This window comes from Erinaceus europaeus, chromosome 6, assembly GCF_950295315.1.
Source record: "Erinaceus europaeus chromosome 6, mEriEur2.1, whole genome shotgun sequence".
In the NCBI taxonomy this organism is placed as follows: Eukaryota; Metazoa; Chordata; class Mammalia; order Eulipotyphla; family Erinaceidae; genus Erinaceus; species Erinaceus europaeus.
Window position 1 is genome coordinate 58,235,385 of NC_080167.1, and position 21,610 is coordinate 58,256,994.

Genomic DNA, 21,610 nt, shown 5'->3' on the forward strand with positions numbered 1-21,610 from the left:
AAACACTTTCTCACCTAAATCTCAAGGACATTTTTGATGAAACAAACCCAATTGCAAGGAAGACTAAAGCAGAAACAAACAAATGGGACTGTATAAAATTGAAAAGCTTCTGCACAGCCAAAGAAACTATCACACAAAGAGACCCCTCACAGAATGGGAGAAGATCTTCACATGCCATACATCAGACAAGAGACTAATCACCAAAATATACAAAAAGCTCAGCAAACTTCGCATCAAAAAAGCAAATGAGCCCATCCATAAATGGGCAGAGGATATGAACAGAATATTCACTCCAGAGGAGATCCAAAAGGCTAACAAACATATGAAAAACTGCTCCAGGTCACTGATTGTCAGAGAACTACAAATAAAGACAACACTGAGATACCACCTCACTCCTGTGAGAATGGCATACATCAAAAAGGACAGCAGCAACAAATGCTGGAGAGGCTGTGGGGACAGAGGAACCCTTTTGTACTGCTGGTGGGAATGTAAATTGGTACAGCCTCTGTGGAGAGCAGTCTGGAGAACTCTCACAAGGCTAGACATGGACCTTCCATATGACCCAGTAATTCCTCTCCTGGGGATATACCCCAAGGACTCCATAACACCCAACCAAAAAGATGTGTGTACTCCTATGTTCATAGCAGCACAATTCATAATAGCTAAAACCTGGAAGCAACCCAGGTGCCCAACAACAGATGAGTGGCTGAGAAAGCTGTGGTATATATACACAATGGAATACTATGCAGCTACTAAGAACAATGAACTCAACTTCTCTGACTCATCTTGGTCAGTGCTAGAAGGAATTATGTTAAGTAAGCTAAGTCAGAAAGATAAAGATGAGTATGGGATGATCCCACTCATCAATAGACATTGAGAAAGAAGATCAGAAAGGGAAACTAAAAGCAGGATCTGACTAAATTGAAAGTAGGGCACCAAAGTAAAAACACTTGTGGTGAGCGGGAGGGTGGACATGTGGTTTCCTGGGCCGGCGGGGATTGGGGGTGGGTGGGTGGGATGGGACACAATCTTTTGGTGATGGGAATGGTGTTTATGTACACACCTATTAAATTGTAATAATATAAATCACTATTTAATTAATATGAGAGGGGGAGAAATTGATTATATGTCTAACAAAGGGACTTTTCAAAGTTAACCCAATTACCAAATAATGTGATGATAACAGTAACTATCCATTGTCTTCTCGAACCCTAAGACAGCAGGAACCTCACATTTCCACTATAGAGCCTAAACTTCCCCCAGTCCTGGGACCCTAGGGTAGGGCCCACTTTCCCGTATGCTTCTCCCAATTTTTATAAAATAATATGGTATCCGCTGATTGCAACCTAATCAATGCAACGAGTGCCACATCAGCATGCTTCACTTCAGACTGTGTCCAGAGACTTCAGGTGTGGAACGACAACCCTTCAGCTTCATCACTCAGGTGAGACCTTTCCTTTCATAGGATTCTCTAATTCCATCCCAGGTGGTTCACTTTCTAACAAAGTCCCAAAACCTAGATATAGACCAGGTTCCAGGAGACAGAGCATAAGTTCACAGGTATCCACAAACTAGGGCAAACATACACCTGAAAGCAGTAGTACACTAGAGTTTGCAGTGAGTACCCCCAACACTTCATCTCCACTATTCCAACCTTTAGGTCCATGATTCTTCAACAATTTGTTTGGCTTTGTATGTTAACTCTCTTTTCAGCCACCAGGTTCCAGATGCCAGCAGGATGCCCGCCAGGTTTCCTTGGACTGAAGACCCCACCAATGTGTCCTGGAGTTCCGCTTCCCCAGAGATTCACCCTACTAGGGAAAGAGAGAGGCAGACTGGGAGTATGGATCCACCAGTCAACGTCCATGTTCAGCGGGGAAGCAATTACAGAAGCCAGACCTCCCACCTTCTGCAACCCACAAGACCCTGGGTCCATGCTCCCAGAGTGATAGAGAATGGAAAGCTATTGGGGAGGGGATGGGATATGGAGATTGGGTGGTGGGAATTGTGTGGAGTTGTACCCCCCCATCCTATGATTTTGTTAATGTCTCCTTTCTTAAATAAATAAATAAATTTAAATAATAAAATAAAATAAAAAAGAGAAAAAAAAGAATCTAAACTAACTTCTACGTAAGCTGGTTTCTTCTCAAATAAGTCAATGAAACTTGAATTAATTGTTCAATTGAGTACTTGAGACAGCTTACCTACAGGGTGCCTGCTTTGCCATGCATGTGACCCAGGTTCAAGCCCAGTCCTCACCACACTGGGGAAGCTTCAGTGCCACAGTGTTCTCCTCTCTCTGTCTGTCTCTGTCTCATTCTTTCTATCTGAAAATGCCCACCCAGAGCAGTGACGCCCCAGGGACGACCAAACAAAAGCTTTCTTGGGGCTTACAATATATGTCTTGCCATTTTCTTCTGGCTTTTAGAGTTTGCATGGAGAAATCTGCTGATAATCTTATGGTTTACATTCTAAAAGAGGAAACATGCAAATGCATAAATAATAAAATGCACTGGTTATTGCAGCTATTCACTCTGAGGAAAATAAAAGAAGACAGTGAATGGGATGATCTCACTCAGACAGAAGTTTAAAAATAAGAACAGAAGAGGAAACACAAAGCAGAACTTGGACTGGGTTTGGTGTACTGCACCAAAGTAAAAAACTTTTTGGGGGTGGGGGGGTGGAGGGTTCAGGTAATGGAACATGATGGCAGAAGAGGACCTAGTGGGGACTGAATAGAAATATGAAAAACTGACACATATTATACATGTACAAACTATTGTATTTTACTGTTGACTGTAAATCATTAACCCCCAATAAAGAAAATTTTTTAAAAAGGAGACAGTGGTGGGGGGTGGGGGGCAGGGGCCTAGTTAGAATTGGGAGAGTGCATGGAAGGGAGTAAAGGAGCTCAAAGATAAAAAATGAACTAGTCAGTGATGTCTAGAGAAACTTCCTGGAAGAGAAAGGCCCAGAAATGGGGATCAGGCAGTAGCACAGTGGGTTAAGCGCACATGGTGCGAAGCACAAGGACTGGTAAGGATCTTGGTTCAAGCTCCCGGCTCCCTACCTGAAGGGGATCGCTCCATAAGCGGTAAAGCAGGTCTGCAGGTGTCTATCTTCTTCTCCCCATCTCATCTTCCCCTCCTCTCTCCATTTCTTTCTGTCCTATCCAACAATATCAATAACAACAATAATAATAACCACAACAACAATAAAACAGCAAGGGCAACAAAAGGGGAAAAAATAGCCTCCAGGAGCAGTGGATTCATGGTGTAGGCACTAAGCTCAGCAATAACCCCAGAGGCAAAAAAAAAAGAAAGAAAAAGGAAAAGAAAGGCCTAGAAATAAAATGAATTTGTGAAGTTCAAGGGTCAGGAAGGCAGGCAATGTAGCAGCAGGCGAAGGCTGAGAGGAGGTGGGGTGGGCTGGAAGAGAACTGTGGATGCATAATGGAATTGTACTCATATATCAGTGACTACACCATAAACTATTAACCCCCTCAACAAAATTTATTAAAAAGGAAAAAATAAATAAAGTTGAGAAAATGTACTGAAAAAGAAAGAAAAAGAAAACACTGAGAGACCAAAACCTCCCAGATGGAGGTGTAGACAAAGAAGTGTCTAAGGAAGGAGGGTTCGGTGATTGGGGGAAGGAAAGAGGAAGAATTACAGATTCCCCAGAGTGGCAGGAGAGCTGGGGGGAGGGGTCTCTGGAGATCCCCACCACCCCATCAGAGAAAAGTGAGTTTGTTCTGCCAAATGGAGAAAAAAAATAGTAGAATTATAGGAGTTGAGGGAGAATAAAAGTGGGGTTGATATTCTTCAGACGAGTTGAGGGAATAATTAAAGAGTTTTTCTGGAGAAGTGCACCTGGTGAAGCGCACAGTGTATGAAGCACACAAACCGGAGCAACGATCGAGTTCTCAGGCTCAAACACCAGGCTCCACACCTGCTGGTGTCTTTCTCTCCCACTCTCTGTCTTCCCTTCCTCTCTCAATTTCTCTCTGTTCTATGCAACAACAATGGAAAAAAGATAGCCACCAGGAGCAGTGGATTTGTGATGCAGACACCGAGCCCCAGCGATAACCCTAGAGGCAATAAATAAACAAACATTTTTTCTAAAATATTTATTTATTTTCCCTTTTGTTGCCCTTGTTGTTTTATTGTTATAGTTATTATTGTTGTTATTGTTGTAGTTGGATAGGACAGAGAGAAATGGAGAGAGGAGGAGAAGACATGGAGGGGGAGTAAAAGATAAACACCTGTAGACCTGGTTCACCACTTGTGAAGCAACTCCCCTGCAGGTGGGCAGACCGTGGCTCAAACCAGGATCCTTATGCGGGTCCTTGAGCTTTGTGCCACGTGCACTTAACACACTGCGCTACCGCCTGACTCCCCACAAACAAACATTTTTTTAAAAGAAGTTTTCTGAGCCCGAGAAGTAGCTCAGTAGTAAAACCCAGAATTCCCTGGTTTGGTTCCCAACACTGCATGTGCTAGAACTAAGCAATGCTCTGGTCTCTCTTTTTCTCTTTGTGTGTCTCTCCATTTCCCTTCTCTTAGAGACAGAAAGGCAGAGAGAGTATGAAAGAGATCATAGCACTGAAGCTTCCTTCAATGCGATGGAGGAGGAGGGGAGAGATAGCTCATTGGGATAGTATGACCCAACTTTGAGCCTGGTCCAGAGGGAGCTGGAGGACATTATACTAAAGAAAATAAGCCAGTCTCAAAGAGACAAATACTATATGATTCCATTCATAGCAGGCACCTAGAATCATTAGATACACAGCCAAAAAAAGTGGAATGGTGGTTGCCAGGGGCCAGCGTGGGGGAACATGAAGAATTCTTGTCTATGGGTTGAGAAATTCCATTTTGGAGGATGAAAGAAATTCTAAAAATGGATAGTAGTGATGGGACTGTACTTGATGCCACTGATCTGTACACATTAAAATGGTGAAAATGGTAAATCTAGATGTGTATTACACAAAAATAAACATTAGAAGGAAGGGAGTGTTACCTACAACATCTGCTTTCTGGTTTGGGTATAATGCTACAGTTATACAAGAGCCATCTCAGAGTAGAGAATGAAAAGTACACAAAGCACCACATGCTATCTTTGCAACATCCTATGGATATAAAATTATGTCAAAGTAAAGATTAAAAAAAAATTACCTACTAGAGTTGTCAATAAAAACTCTCCTATTGGGGGTCAGGTGGTAGTGCAGTGAGTTAATTGTACGTGGTGTAAAGTGCAAGGACCAGCACAGGCAGTGAAGCAGGTCTACAGGTGTCTATATTTCTCTCTTCTCTCTGTCTTACCCCTCCTCTCCCCATTTCTCTCTATCCTATCCAACAACAAGGACACCAATAACAACAACAATAATAGCTACAACAGTAAAAAAAACAACAAGTGCAACAAAAGGGAAAATAAATAATAAAATAATTTTTTAAAAACTCCCATTGGCCAGATTGTGGTACACTTGGTTGAGCACATGTTACCATGCACAAGGACCCAGATTCAAACTTCCCACCTGCAAGGGAGAAGGTTCACGAGCAGTGAAGCAGTGATGCAGGTATCTTTCTCCTCTATCTCTCTGTTTCATCTCAGTTCCTATCTGTCTCTATCCAATAAATAAATTAAAACAATGTGACAAAAAATTTAAAAATATACACTCAGGCTGGGGAGATAGCATAATATTTCTGTAAAATGACTTTTGTGCTTGAGGCTCTGAGATCCCAGGTTCAATCACCAGCACCACCATAAGCCAGAGCTGAGTAGTGCTCTGGTCTCTATCTATTTTTTTCTTTATCTCTCTAATTAAAATAAATAAATAAATTTTAAAATACACACATTCATTTCACTCATATGTAAAATTTGGAAACTATGGTAAACAAACTTGCAAAAAGAAAAATTGTCCCTTAGATTTTTTGAGAACTACAGTGATTATAAAGGAACCACAAGATTTTAATGGAAGGATGGTAAAGTTACATTTATATATATGGATGTGAAACTATACCAGTCATATCTTACAGTTTTAGAAATCAATGTTAAGTCACTAATAAAAAAATAAAAATGTCATAAAAAAAAAAAAACTCAGACAGGGCCACAAAGCACCAGCTGCTACATTTCTCTCCTCACCTCTCCTGGGTCAACTAAGAATACCAAGGAGACCACCTGGGACTGCAACAAGACAGGACTAGAATGACTTTAGGAACCCACCAAATGACCAGTGAGTGCAAACACATGTGGCTTGTGGACAGAGAGGAGCCTAGGGAGAGATTAAGTGGATGGTAACAGTCCAGCAGTTTACCAGTTGAGACATCACCTCCAGTCTGTTTCACCAATAAAAAGATGGCTGAAAAAGGAGAGGACTCCCCTAATACTCACCAAATGCAACTGGGAGTCTTCATTGCTACAGCCATCAGAATCAGAAGCAGTGTGCGGGGGGGGGGGGGGGGGGGAGGCCCCTGTGCTGACACCATAAGGAAGAAACTCAGGAGAAGATCAATATCCTGGTGGCCTAGCAGTGGGGCTGCGAGAGTCTCTTTGCATGAACACTGGATTATCTCTGCCCCACTCTGCTTTATCTCTTGGTCAGGAGTCAGTGATTAAGATAAGATGCCTACTTATAGTTTAAAAGCCCTCAGGCTCCCATCGCCTAGAGGGAAGAAAAGAACAAAACAGGCTTTTAAGCCACTGAGCTCCAAATCAGGAATTAAAATAATATTGAAACAACTGTCAATTTCCACAACTATGAGCCCTTTACTTACCTAAGTTAGACACAAGTCAATCCAAGCAAGAGTGATCAATAATTTGAAAAGTACTGAGAGAGGCACCTTAAAACATCCTATAGAATATGGTTAAACCAACAAGAAGAAATATTGGAGAAATAAACCAGAAAAAGAGTCCAACTAAAAGCCCCCCAAAGGGTGAAGCAGAAAATAATGAGGTCAACAACCAAACACTAGTCAAGGATATAATCACAGGAGTGAGTAAAGAGTTTGAAAGAATTGTCATCAGAATGCAGAAACAACAGATGAGACTCTGGAATAAAACACTAATTATATCAAGGTTATTAGAGAACTGAAAGCTGAAATAGCTGAGCTAAGAACACAACTAGCTGAATAAGCTAAAACAGTATCAGAACAGGGTAACAAAATAGATGAACTCCAGAAAACAGTAGAGGGGAGAGAGAATAAAATCAATGAGGCTGAAGACAGAATTAACAAGATCAAGGACAAATTAGAGACAACTAAAAAGAAGTAAGAGATCTCAAAAGATAGTAAGAGATACTGAAAACAACAACAGAGACCTAGGGGATAACTTCAAAAGAAATAATATATGCATAACTGGCTTACCAGAGAAAGAAAAAGAAGGAGAGGAAGAAAGCATTCTTCAGGGCTTAATAGCTGAGAACTTCTCTAGTCTAGACAACATCAAAGATATAAAGGTTCAAGAAGCCCAGAGGGCGCCAAACAGAATTAACCCAGACTTAAAGACACCAAGACACATCATATTTAGAATGGAAAGGAATAAGGATAAAGAAAGGATCCTGAAGGCTGCAAGAGAAAAACAAAGAGTCACTTACAGAGGAAAACCCATAAGATTAGCAGCAGACTTCTTCACACAATACAGGCCAGAAGAGAATGGCAAGGTATCTATCGAGTGCTCAATGAGAAAGGCTTTCAACCAAGAATACTGTATCCTGCTAGACTGTCATTAAGACGAGATGGAGGCATCAAAAACTTCTCAGACAAGCAACAGTTGAAAGAACCAACTATCACCAAGCCTGCCCTGAAAGAATTTCTGAAAAGTCTCCTATAAACAGTCAGACCACCATAAATAGGCCATCTATCGGAACACTCTAAAACTCTACAAGAATGGCGTTAGAATATCTTCAATCTTGGATATCAATAAATGTCAATGGCCTGAATTCACCTATAAAAAGGCACAGAGTAGGAACATGGATCAGAAAACACAACCCAACAATGTGCTGTCTACAGGAAACCCACCTAACTCAAAAAGACAAACACAGACTCAAAGTGAAAGGATGAAAAACTATCATACAAGCCAGTGGCCCACAAAAAAGGGCAGGAACAGCTATTCTCATATCTGACACAATAGACTTCAAAATAAATAAAATTTTAAAAGATAGTAATGGACATTACTTAATGCTCAGAGGATCAGTCAACCAAGAGGACTTAACAATTATTAACATCTATGCACCCAATGAGAAGCCATCTAAATACATCAAACGTCTACTGAAGAGCTACAGCTATATATTAACAACAACACAGTCATAGTAGGGGACTTCAACACCCCACTCTCTCAACTTGACAGATCTTCCAGGCATAAAACCAATAAAGACATAAGGGAACTAAATGAAGAGATAGATAAACTAGAACTATTGGACATTTTCAGAGTCATTCATCCCAAGAAACTGGAATACACATTTTATTCAAGTCCACATAGGTCACTCTCAAGGATAGACCATATGTTCGGCCACAAAGACAGCATCAGCAAATTCAGGAGCATTGAAATCATCCCAAACATCTTCTCAGACCACAGTGGAATTAAACTAACACTTAACAGTCAACAAAAGATTAGTAATAGCCCCAAAATTTCGAAGCTCAACAGTACACTGCTGAACAACTACTGGGTCAAAGAGGAAATCAAGGAAGAAATCAAAATGTTTTGAGAGTTCCATGAAAATGAAGACACAAGCTATCAAGATATTTGGGCCACAGCTAAGAGAATACTGAGAGGGAAGTTCATAGCCATACAAGCACACATTAGGAAACAAGAAAAAGCACAAATAAACAGCCTGATTGCACATCTTAAGGACCTAGAAGAAGAAGAACAAAGGAACACTAAAGCAACCAGAAGGACAGAAATCACTAACGATAGGTCAGAAATCAATAACATTGAAAATAAGAAAACCATACAAAAGATCAATGAAAGTAAATGTTGGTTCTTTGAAAGAGTGAACAAAATCGACAAACCTTTAGCCAAACTCACAAAACAAAAAAAGGAGAAGACCCAAATAAATCGGATAGTAAATGAAAGACGAGATATCACAACAGATACCGCAGAAATTCAACATATCATGCGAGGCTTCTAAGAACAACTATATGCCACCAAGCTAGAGAACCTAGAAGAAATGGACGATTTCCTAGATACCTACCAACTTCCAAAATTAGTAAAGAGGAAGTAGATAACATGAATAGGCCCATCAGAGATAATGAAATTGAAACACTTATCAAAAACCTTCTCAAGAACAAAAGTCCTGGACCAGATGGCTTTACAAATGAATTCTACAAAACCTTCAAAGAAGAACTAATACTTCTACTTTTAAAAGCCTTCCAGAAGACTGAGGACAATGGAATACTCCCTCCCAGCTTCTATGAAGCCAACATCACTTTGATACCAAAAGCAGACAGGGACACAACCAAAAAAGAAAACTACAGACCAGTATCTCTGATGAACATACATGCTAAAATATTGAACAAAATTCTAGCCAACCAAATACAGCACTATATTAAAAAGATTGTTCATCATGACCAAGTGGGGTTTATCCCACGCATGCAAAGTTGGTTTAATATACTTAAATCAATCAGCATGATCCACCACATCAATAAAAGCAAGACCAAAAACCACACGGTCATATCAATAGATGCAGAAAAAGCCTTTGACAAAATACAACATCCTTTTATGATCTAAACACTACAGAAAATGGGAATTACATGGAAAATTCCTCAAGATAGTGGAGTCTATATATAGCAAACCTACAACCAACTTCATACTCAATGCTGAAAAACTGGAAGCATTTCCCCTCAGATCAGGTACTAGACAGGGATGCCCACTATCACAATTATTATTATTATTCAACATAGTGTTGGAAGTTCTTGCTATAGCAATCAGGCAGGAGCAAGGAATTAAAGGCATACAGATTGGAAGAGAAGAAGTCCAACTCTCCCTATTTGCAGATGACATGATAGTATACATAGAAAAACCTAAGGAATCCAGCAAGAAGCTTTTGGAAATCATCAGACAATAAAGTAAGGTGTCAGGCTACAAAATTAACATTCAAAAGTCAGTGGCATTCCTCTATGCAAACACTAACTTAGAAGAAGTTGAAATCCAGAAATCAATTCCTTTTACTATAGCAACAAAAAAAAACAATTAACTATCTAGGAATAAACCTAACCAAAGAAGTGAAAGACTTGTATACTGGAAATTTTGAGTCACTACTCAAGGAAATTGAAAAAGACACAAAGAAGTGGAAAGATATTCCATGTTCATGGGTTGGAAGAATTAACATCATCAAAATGAATACACTACCCAGAGCCATCTACAAATTTAATGCTATCCCCATCAAGATCCCAAGCACATTTTTTAGGAGGATAGAACAAATGCTACAAATGTTTATCTGGAACCAGAAAAGACCCAGAATTGCCAAAACAATCTTGAGAAGAACAGAAGTGGAGGCATCACACTTCCAGATCTCAAATTGTATTATAAGGCCATTGTCAGCAAAACTGCTTCGTTTTGGAACATGAATAGACACACTGACCAGTGGAATAGAACTGAGAGCCTAGAAGTAAGTCCCCACACCACCTATGGACATCTAATCTTTGACAAAGGTGCCCAGACTATTAAATGGGGAAAGCAGAGTCCCTTCAACAAATGGTGTTGGAAAAAAATGGAATGAAACATGCAGAAGAATGAAACTGAACTGCTATATTTCACCAAATACAAAAGTAAATTCCAAGTGGATCAAGGACTTGGATGTTAGACCACAAACTATCAGATACTTAAAAGAAAATATTGGCAGAATTCTTTTCCGCATACATTTTAAAGACATCTTTAATGAAACAAATCCAATTACAAAGAAGACTAAGGCAAGCATAAACCTATGGGACTACATCAAATTAAAAAGCTTCTGCACAGCAAAAGAAACCACTACCCAAACCAAGAGACCACTCACAGAATGGGAGAAGATCTTTACATGCCATATATCAGTCAAGAGGCTAATAACCAACATATACAAAGAGCTTACCAAACTCAACAATAAGAAAACAAATAATCCCATCCAAAGCAGGGGAGATGACATAGACAGAATAACCACCACAGAAGAGAATCAAAAGGCCAAGAATCACATGAAAAAATGCTCCAAGTCTCTGATTGTCAGAGAAATGCAAAAAAAAGACAACAATGAGATACCACTTCACTCCTATGAGATACCACTTCACTCCTATGAGAATGTCATACATCAGAAAAGGTAACAGCAGCAAATGCTGGAGAGGTTGTGGGGTCAAAGGAACCCTCCTACACTGCTGGTGGGAATATAAATTAGTCCAATCTCTGTGGAGAACAGTCTGGAGAACTCTCAGAAGGCTAGAAATGGACCTACCCTATAATCCTGAAATTCCTCTCCTGGGGATATATCCTAAGAAACCCAACACACCCATCCAAAAAGATCTGTGTACACATATGTTCTTGGCAGCATAATTTGTAATAGCCAAAACCTGGAAGCAACCCAGGTATCCAACAACAGAAAAGTGGCTGAGCAAGTTGTGGTGTATATATATATATATACAATGGAATACTACTCAGTTATAAAAAATGGTGACTTCAGTTTTTTAGCCAATCTTTGATGGACCTTAAAAAATTCATGTTAAGTGAAATAAACAGAAGGATGAATATGGGATGATCTCACTCTCAAGCAGAAGTTGAAAAACAAGATCAGAAGAGCAAACACAAGTAGAACCTGAACTGGAATTGGTGTGTTGCACCAACATAAAAGACTCTGGGGTGGGTTGGGGGGGAGAATACAGGTCCAAAAAGGATGACAGAGGACCTAGTGGGGGTTGTATTGTTATATGGAAAACTGGGAAATGTTATGCATGTACAAATTATTGTATTTACTATTAAATTAAAACATTAATTCCCCAATAAAGAAATTTAAACAACAACAACAAAAAAAAACTCTTCCATTTTCCAGAAGTCAGCTCACCAGGCAGAACACATGCCCTGTGCATGATGATGTCCTGGGTTCAAGCCCCAAAACCACATGGGAGCATCATAACAGCAATGGTGGGAGCTCCATGGGTGGTGGAACAGTTCTCTGGTGTCTCTCTACTACTAAATTTTAAAAAAATTTAAATTGACCAGGGAAAGTCTCCTATCAGTGGCATCACACATGTACAGGGTTCTGGTTTCATTCCACAGCTCCCATAAATAAATAAGTGAATATTTTCCCATCCAGATGTGTCTATGGTCCAGCTAATGATCCCCACTTCCCCACCCACCACCACTTGCTATAAATCAGAAACAGTTTCGAGAGCTCCATATGGCTTAAATAAGTTCATCCTCACATCTACCCAGCAAGACACAGTGATTACCTATCTGCCCTGTACAGTGATGGAACTGAGGCCCAGAAAGGCCAGGGACCTCAGTTCACTTTTTGGAGTGGCAATACCTTCTTTTCCCCCCAGTCACCCTGCAGTATAGTCTCAAGGTAAGATCACAAGACTTAGACAATAGGTAGCTTCCTACACAGAGACCCAGGCACAGCCTGAAAGCATGTGTGCATGCATTCACACGGAGCTCTCCCACAAAACCTGGGAACACTTGAAAGACAGGGATTTGCCAGGAGGAAGTGAAAGACACCCACGGGATGGCTTCAATAAAGTGAAATATCAACAACTAAAACAAACAAACCAGCAAAATAATAATAACAATAATAACAATAATAATAATAATAATAACAATCTTGGATGCTGTGAAGACTACAGCAGTTATGGGGGAGAACAGGGAGAGGAAGAAGGTAGAAGGGTCTCAGCGTGCTGGCACTGGAATTTTGGTGGTGAGTCATACACACACACACATGGGTGTGAAGCTATAGTCCTAAAATTTCCTAATATTAAAAAAAAATTTTAAATAAATTTAGGGATTTGTCATCTGCAATGAAGTGACAGAACAGTTGGTTTCTCCCAAAAGACACCCAAACAAGGTTCAGCTGTAAGATATAAATAGCACCTAGCTCTGGGTAACAAACAGACCAGAAAAGTATGAGGGTCCTGCTGAAATGCCACCAGAGGACAGATGAACCAGTAACATGAACCAATGTGTCTAGAACTCAGCACTCTTCTCCAAAAAGACAACTGTGAAATGGCATTAGCAATTCGCAGCCAAGATTGGCTCGCCTCCGTGAACTGAAAATGGAGAATAAAATCATTCAAGGTGAGCACAGTTCTCACAGACTGCTAGCTGGTGAGAAAATATTTACTTTGTTCTCACCCCTAATTAGGGATCAAGGCAGTGTCAGGGCAGGAAAGTGCTTCACTGCATCATGTATTGATTTATGATATACCTGCCTGGTCTGAGCTGTAGAGATCATTCATGCTTCCTGAAATACAGGTCATCAGTCAGATCTCCCAGAACACATTACAAAATGGAAAATAAATGACTTTTCTTATATATAAAATGACATATTACCCAGTCTGGTAGCCTTTTATGGCAGAGAGGAGTTCAAGGCCACTGGCTCTGACATTCATAGCAACCCCAGTTTTTATTTATATAATAAAACAGTTGGTCTTCTCTGAGTTGATTTTCTCTTCACCAATACAAGATTAGCATTCAATAATTTTAATACACATTTATTTATTTTAATTAGCAAGAATGACAGTCCAGAGCACTCCAGATTAAACCTGGAGTCTCTAGAGGCACCTAGCATGCAAGTCTAATGTGCTACCACTGCACAATTTCCCCACCTTACATGTTAGTATTTTTAAAATTGATTTATTTTTCTAAGACTGAAGTACAGCTCAGTTTTGGCTTGTGGTGGTGCCAGGGATTGAACCTTTGACCTGTGGATCTCAAGTAAGCAAATCCTGTGCTCTAATACATTGAACTAGCCCCTTGACCCTCAGGATTTCTTGCTAGAGATATTTTTTAAATGATTCAGTTCATACCACCTCAAAATCTCAACCACTAAGATTGGGATGGATATTACTTAGTGCTCAGAGGATCAATCAGTCAAGAGGACTTAATGATTATGAACAACTCTGCACCCAAGGAAAGGCCATCTAAATATATCAACCCCAACAACAACTAAGAAAAAAATATATAAATTATTCTGATACTCTTTGCAAAGTCCTTTTGAGAAAAAGGGTAATGGTGTGGATTGGAAATTGCTACAACCTTGGTGAATGTCTGAAACGGTTGTACTTTTTCCTAAGAGCTGACAGATACAATTAAGCTTTGTGCTTTCATGAAAATGAGTATGGACTCTGTTCTTTAAAAATAAAAGGGTTGGAGGGCAGGCAGAAAGAGAAGCTGGGTGCTTTTTTTTTTTTTAGCATCCTCAGCTCACAGAGTGGGAAAGTCTAGTAGCAGGTGGCTAACTTGCTAAAGAACAAGGTGACACTGATGTTGGCTTGGCAGGTTCAAGTTATCCCAAAAAACAAGGCTCTGGTTACCCTGACAACAAAGGGAAACTAGGCCTACAGTGGAAGGACTCTAAACTCCTTTCCAGAGCCTTAGCAGATTTAATGCCATTTTATCAGAACTACAGGCCCAAAAGACTTGTTTTTGTAATAGAGGAAAACTGTACCAGATGTTGTTTACAGGTTTATGTCTTTCATTTCATGGGCAAAATTACATGGTTTCAATAATTCTGATAAGCCAAACCTCCTATCTTGAATTAACTAACTTGGTTATCTTATTTATTTATTTTTATTTTTATTTTTTGCCTCCAGGGTTATCACTGGGGCTCAGTACCTGCACCACAAATACACCGTGTACACAAGTACACTGCTCCTCGCGGCTATTTATTTCCCTTGTGTTGCCCTTGTTGTTTTATCGTTGTTTTATTGTTGTTTTATCGTGGTTATTATTGTTGTTGTTATTGATGTCATTGTTGTTGGATAGGACAGAAAGAAATGGAGAGAGAAGGGGAAGACAGAGATGGGAAAGGTAGATACCTGAAGACCTGCTTCACCACTCAAGAAGCAACCTTCCTACAGGTAGGGAGCTGGGAGGCTCGAACCAGGATCCTTGCGTTTCACACCATATGCGCTTAACCCACTGGCTACCACCCGCCCCCCCCCCCCCCAACTTGGTTATCTTTAGTGCCCACATCTGTTAGTAACTGTCCTGATTCTATTCCAGTTTGCCCTGGTGAGACAAGACAGTGAATTTTCATTTTTATGTTATTTTTTAATTTTATTTCTGTGAAGAGAAGGAGAGGCCTGAGCACAGCTTCACCCTCTGTGCTGCCAGGGATCAAATCTAGGGTCTCACACATAGATATGGACCCCTCCACTGCTAAGCCACATCTCTGTCCCCTACATATCTATTTTACTTTTAAGATGGATTTGAGGCACTGAGAGGCCAGAAAATGATCAAACTCATGCAAGTCCTGTGCTCTACTTCTGAGTCAGCTCTCTAAGAATCCCTCTACATTTTTTTTTATTTTTTAACCAGAGTACTGCTCAGTTCTGGCTTATGGTGGTGCGGGGGATTGAACCTGGGACTTTGGAGTCTCAAGCATGAGAGTCTCTTTGCATAACCATTATACTATTTACCCCCACCCAATCCCTCTACATTTAAAAAAAAATACTTTTTAAAAGATTTAATTGGGGGCAGCTAAAGAAATAGTTCAACTGACAGAACCCTGGGCTTGCATGTCTGAGGCCGCTGGTTCAATCTCCACCACTGCATGTATCGGAGTATATTCTGGCTTTTTTCCTCCTTGGCTTCTCGTTCTTTCTTATTTGTAATCACTAAAATAAACCTTTAAACTTAATCAAATATTTTCTACTTAGGTCTAGATTCCCTACTCACCTACTCTCTATTTCACTTCCCTCAATCACTCTAACTGTGTCAAATAAAGTAAGGACTACAAAAGCTGGATAAGGACAAGAGACCAGTACACTTTAATGATGGACCTTTTGGTCACTAACAGGCCACCCCATTATCTGAGGCCCTAGTCAGGGAATCCTGGGATTCCCATATAGATATGATGGGCCTAGACCTCTAACAGAAGCCCTCTCTCCACCATCACTGGTCATCTCCATCATGAACAACACCATAAACCCTCTTGTGGGCCTCTACAGGACTTTGTCCTCAATGTAGAACAATGGTAGAAATTGCCCCACTCTCCGAAGGGAGACTGGGTCAACATACTTTGTCACTAGAGGAGGACTGGTCCTGAAATGAGCACAGCCTAGAATGTTCCTAGCTATGACCATGAAATGCAAGCTCAGAATGACAGGGATGCAGAGGTTACACAGGCTCCTGTGCTCAATATGAACAGACATGGGCCTGAGATCAGATCAATGGGGCTTATAGTTAACAATATTTATATACTTTCTCCATATTGGGAGTTTCTCTCTGCCCTGATTCAGCTTTCTAGCCCTATTTCCAACTCTGACACCATCTCCCCAGACAATATTCCTAGTCCACCATGCATGTTAGCTGTTGGGCTCAGGCAAAAAATCAGTAAAGTCATGGGCCCTTGGAATAGACCTAAAATAGACTTCCTAGCTTTTTCTAAATTAGAGACACCAAATTTCATATGCTATATTCTTACCTTTAGGTTCCTGATTATTAAACAATTTGTTCTGCTTCATATCTTAAAGCTTTTCAGCCACCAAGTTGCACATGCTACCATGACACCAACCTGACATCCCTGGGCAGATGATCTCACTAATGTGTTCTGAACCCCATCTCTCCAGAGCCCTGACCCACTAGGGAAAGACAGAAACTGACTGGGAGTATGGGTCGACCTGTCAATGCCCATGTCCAGCAGAGAAGCAATTACAGAAGCCAGACCTTTCACCTTCTGCACCCCATAATGATCCTGGGTCCATACTCCCAGAGAGATAAAGAATAGGAAAGCTTCCAATGGAGGGAATGGGATGTGGAACTCTGATGGTGGGAATTGTGTGGAATTGTACCCATCTTATCCTACGGTCTAGTTGACCATTATTAAATCAGTTTTTAAAAATGCTTTAACAGTAGGAAGAAAGAAAGAAAGAGAAAGAAAGGAAGGGAGAGAGAGAAAGAAAGGGCATGCAGATGTTTCTCTACATCTGGAGATCAAGATCCTAGGTGAGGAGACTCCCATGCCCACAGAGAAGTCAGACCACAGGAATATTTGAGTCCAGTATAAGCCAGCAAACTGGTGACAACATGTTCCAGCACTAAAAAGGAATTAAGAGTGACTACGCCCTTTCTTCTAAAGAATATATATAAATGGCCCAAGGGTCCTTGAAAAGTTATTCAACACCACTAGTCTTCAGAGAAATTGGAATCAAAATCACAGTGCACTTTCACCCGATATTGTCAGAATGACTATATAAGACAAAATATAGCTCAGGTAGGTGTAGAGAAAGGGAAAGGCTTGTGCTCTGCTGGTGGAATACAATTACTATGGAAAACAGCGTTAAGGTTCCAGAAAGAAAGAAAGAGAGAGAGAGAGAGGGAGGGAGGGAGGGAGGGAGGGAGGGAGGGAGGAAGGAAGGAAGGAAGGAAGGAAGAAAGGAAGAAGGAAGGAAGGGAGGAAGAAAGAGGAGGAGAGGAAGGAAGGAAGAAAGAAAAAAGGGAGAGAGAGAAGGAAGGAAGGAAAGAGAGAGAAAGGGAGAAAGAAAGAAAGAGAAAGAGAGGGAGAGAGAGAGAGAGAGAGAGAGAGAGAAAGAGAAAGAGAGAGAGAAAGAGGGTTCGGGTGGTGGTACAACACTTGGTTGAGTGCACGTATTACAATGCGCAAGGACCCAGGTTCGAGCCCCCGGTCCCCACCTGCAAGGGGAAAGCTTTGCAAGTAGTGAAGCAGGGCTGCAGGTGTCTCTCTGTCTCTCTCCCTCTCTATCACCCCCTTCCCTCTTGATTTCTGGCTGTCTCTATCCAATAAATAAAAGATAATAAAAGAAATCTGAAAAAAGAAAGAGAGGAAAGAAAGACAAAAGAAAGAAAGAGAGAGAGAGAAAGAGAGAAAGAAAAAGAAAGAAAACAGAAATACCATTTGATCCAGCAATCCCACTTCTAGGTATTTTTCTGAAAATGGCCAAACATATCAAGAATATATATATATATATATATATATATATATATATATATAATATATACATACATATATATACATATATATGTATATATACATATATATTATAAATACATATATATACATATATATATATACATATATATATTATAAACACATTGCATCCCATGTTTATAATGGCATTATTTGGAACTGTCAAAACATGGAAACAACCTAAGCTTTCACTGACAGAAGAATGAATAGAGAAAATGCAGCATACCTATTTCATTACAAATACTGACTTATATATTGACTTACAGTCTACATGTATGTGTATATATACTAAGAGGAAATACTATTCAGGCAGAAAAAAAAAGAAAAGGAAATTCTTACTACTTGTGATAACATGTGTGGAACTTGAAGGCACTAAGCTAATTGAAATAAGTCAGAGAAATAAATATAAGCACCCTGGGAAGTGGTGCACTGACAGCACAGAATTTGCATGCATGAGGTCTTGAGTTCGATCGCTACTATCATGTGTCAGAATAATGTTCTTGTTCTTTAGCTTTCTCATTAAAAATAAGTAAATTTTTAAAAATTCAAATATCATAAGGTCTTATTTATATGTAGATTGTTATATATATATGTATATATGTATATATATATATATATATATATGTATCATAGACATGGAGAACAGATTGATTTCTGGTGACAAGAGATGGAAAGCATTAAAAAACTATGTTAGTCAATGGCACAAAGTTGCACCAAACAAGTCATGATGTATAACATGGTGGTTTTAGTTAATAATTATAAATTATGGGAGTCGGGCGGTAGCTCAGCGGGTTAAGCGCATGTGGCGTGAAGTGCAAGGACCAGCAGAAGGATCCCAGTTAGAGCCCCCGGCTCCACACCTGCAGGGGAGTCACTTCACAAGCGGTAAAGCAGGTCTGCAGGTGTCTATCTTTCTCTCCCCCTCTCTGTCTTCCCCTCCTCTCTCCATTTCTCTCTGTCCTATCCAACAACAACAATAACTACAACAATAAAACAACAAGGGCAACAAAAGGGAATAAATAAATACTGAAAAAAAGAAAAAAAAATTTTAAAATAATAATTATAGATTATAGAAAAAGAGAAGGAATCAAACTACTACAAATAAATAATACAATGGCTTAAATGAAAAATAGTAATTCTATACTATATATTTGAAAGCTGCTAAGAGAGTATATTACTTTCATTTGATACATAAAAATCATACTAAGTCAATGATATTTTGTAAAAATCAGTGAGTTCTTTCTAGACCAGGTCCAGAGACCCCACAGCTGTCTCAGTATATCTTGGTTCTGACCATATTCATATTTCATGTAAGAAATATAAGTTATGTTTGTCTGGCCTAGGGGTAAACACCTCACTTGAGTAAATAATTTTTAAAAGGTTATAAACTGGGGGATGGACAGTGGCACACCAGGTTGTGCACATACATTACTATGTGCAAGGATCCAGGTTCAACCTCCCAGTCCCTAACTGGAGGAGACGGGGAAGTTTCAAGATTAGTAAAGGAGTGCTGCAGGTGTCTAACTTTCTCTCTCCCTCTGTGTTTCCTTTCCTCTCCATTTATTTCTGTCTCTATAAAATAAATTAATAAAATGTTTTTAAAAGGTTATAAACTGGAAGTCAGGCGGTAGCACAAAGGGTTAAGCGCACGTGGTGCAAAGCGCAAGGACCACCATAAGGTTCGAGCCCCTGGCTCCCCACCTGCAGGGGAGTCCCTTCACAGGCGGTGAAGCAGTTCTGCAGGTGTCTCTCTTTCTCTCCTCCTCTCTCCATTTATCTCTGTCCTATCCAACAATGACGACATCAATAACAACAATAATAACTGTAACAACATTTAAAAAAGGACAACAAAAGGGAAAATAAATAGGTTATAAACTGTATGAGTCTATTTTATTTTAAAAAAGTACTGTAGAGATGGAAAACAGATCAGTCATTACTGGAGACTAGAACTATAAAGGTAGCATACAGGGTCTTTTGGGTAATGGAACTATTTCATATCCTTAGAAAGTGGTGGCAACATGAATTTGTATGTATTTAAATTCATAAAGCTTGGGAGTTGGGCGGTAGCGCAGTGGCTTAAGCACACTGGACCAGCATAAGATACCAGTTCGAGCCCCCGGCTCCCCACTTGCAGGGGAGTCACTTTGCAGGCGGTACAGCATGTCTGCAGGTGTCTTTCTCTCTCCTTCTGTCTTCCCCTCCTCTCTCCATTGCTCTCTGTCCTATCCAACAATGATGACATCAATAACAACAACAATAAAAAACAAGGGCAACAAAAGGGAAAATAAGTAAATAAATATTTTTTTTTAATTCATAGAGCTATATGAGCCTCATGTACAGTCCCCAGACCCACAAAAAAAAAAATCAGGAAACAAGTGTTAACAATGATATGGAGAAGTTGAAAAAATGATGCAGAAACAGTGTGATGTTTTCTCAGAAAGCTAGACTTGGAGCTATTATTTGACCCAGTTATTATACTTGTAGATGTAAGCACAAAAGAATGGAAAGTAGAGACCCAAGCAGATATTCAACACCAATGTTTGTAGTTGTATTAATCAAAGGCAGAAACAACCAAAATGCCCATTAATGGGTGAATGAATAAACCAAGTGTTGCATAGGTGCACAGGAATATTATCCAGATTTTTTAAAAAGGATGACAATTCTGACATACATGGTTAACAATAATGAACCTTGAAAATATCACGCTCAGTGAAACAAGCTAGTCACAACAGAGCAGATATTGCATGATTCCTTTATTATGAGGTACCCAGAAAGGAAGTAGAGCAATGGTTGGGGGGGGGGTGCTAGATAAGGGACTGGGGATCATCATTTAACGGGAACAAAGTTGAAATGATAAGAAAGTGTGAATGTACTTAGCTCCACATAAAAATGGTTCTAATGGTAACTTTATGTTATCTACACTCTACTACAACAGAATCATGGCATAAAAAGAGCCATAGTTCCCACTTTCCCGTATGCATCTCCCAATCCAAACCAAATAACATTGCATCTGCCGATCACAACCTAACCAAAGCAACGATTGCTACCTCAACATGCTTCACCTCAGAATGTATCCAGAGACTTCACGTGTGGAATGACAATCCTTCAGCTTCATTACTCGGGTTCCAGATGCCACCAGGATGCTGGCTAGGTTTCCCTGGATTGAAGACCCCACCAATGTGTCCTGGAGCTCAGCTTCCCCAGAGTCACACCCTACTAGGGAAAGAGAGAGGCAGACTGGGGGTATGGACCAACCAGTCAACGCCCATGTTCAGCGGGGAAGCAATTACAGAAGCCAGACCTTCTACCTTCTGCAACCCTCAACGACCCTGGGTCCATGCTCCCAGAGGGATAGAGAATGGGAAAGCTACCATGGGAGGGGGTGGGTTATGGGGATTGGGTGTTGGGAATTGTGTGGAGTTGTACCCCTCCTACCTTATGCTTTTGTTCACTAATCCTTTCTTAAATAAAAAATTAAAAAAAAAAAAAAACTAACCAACAAACAAA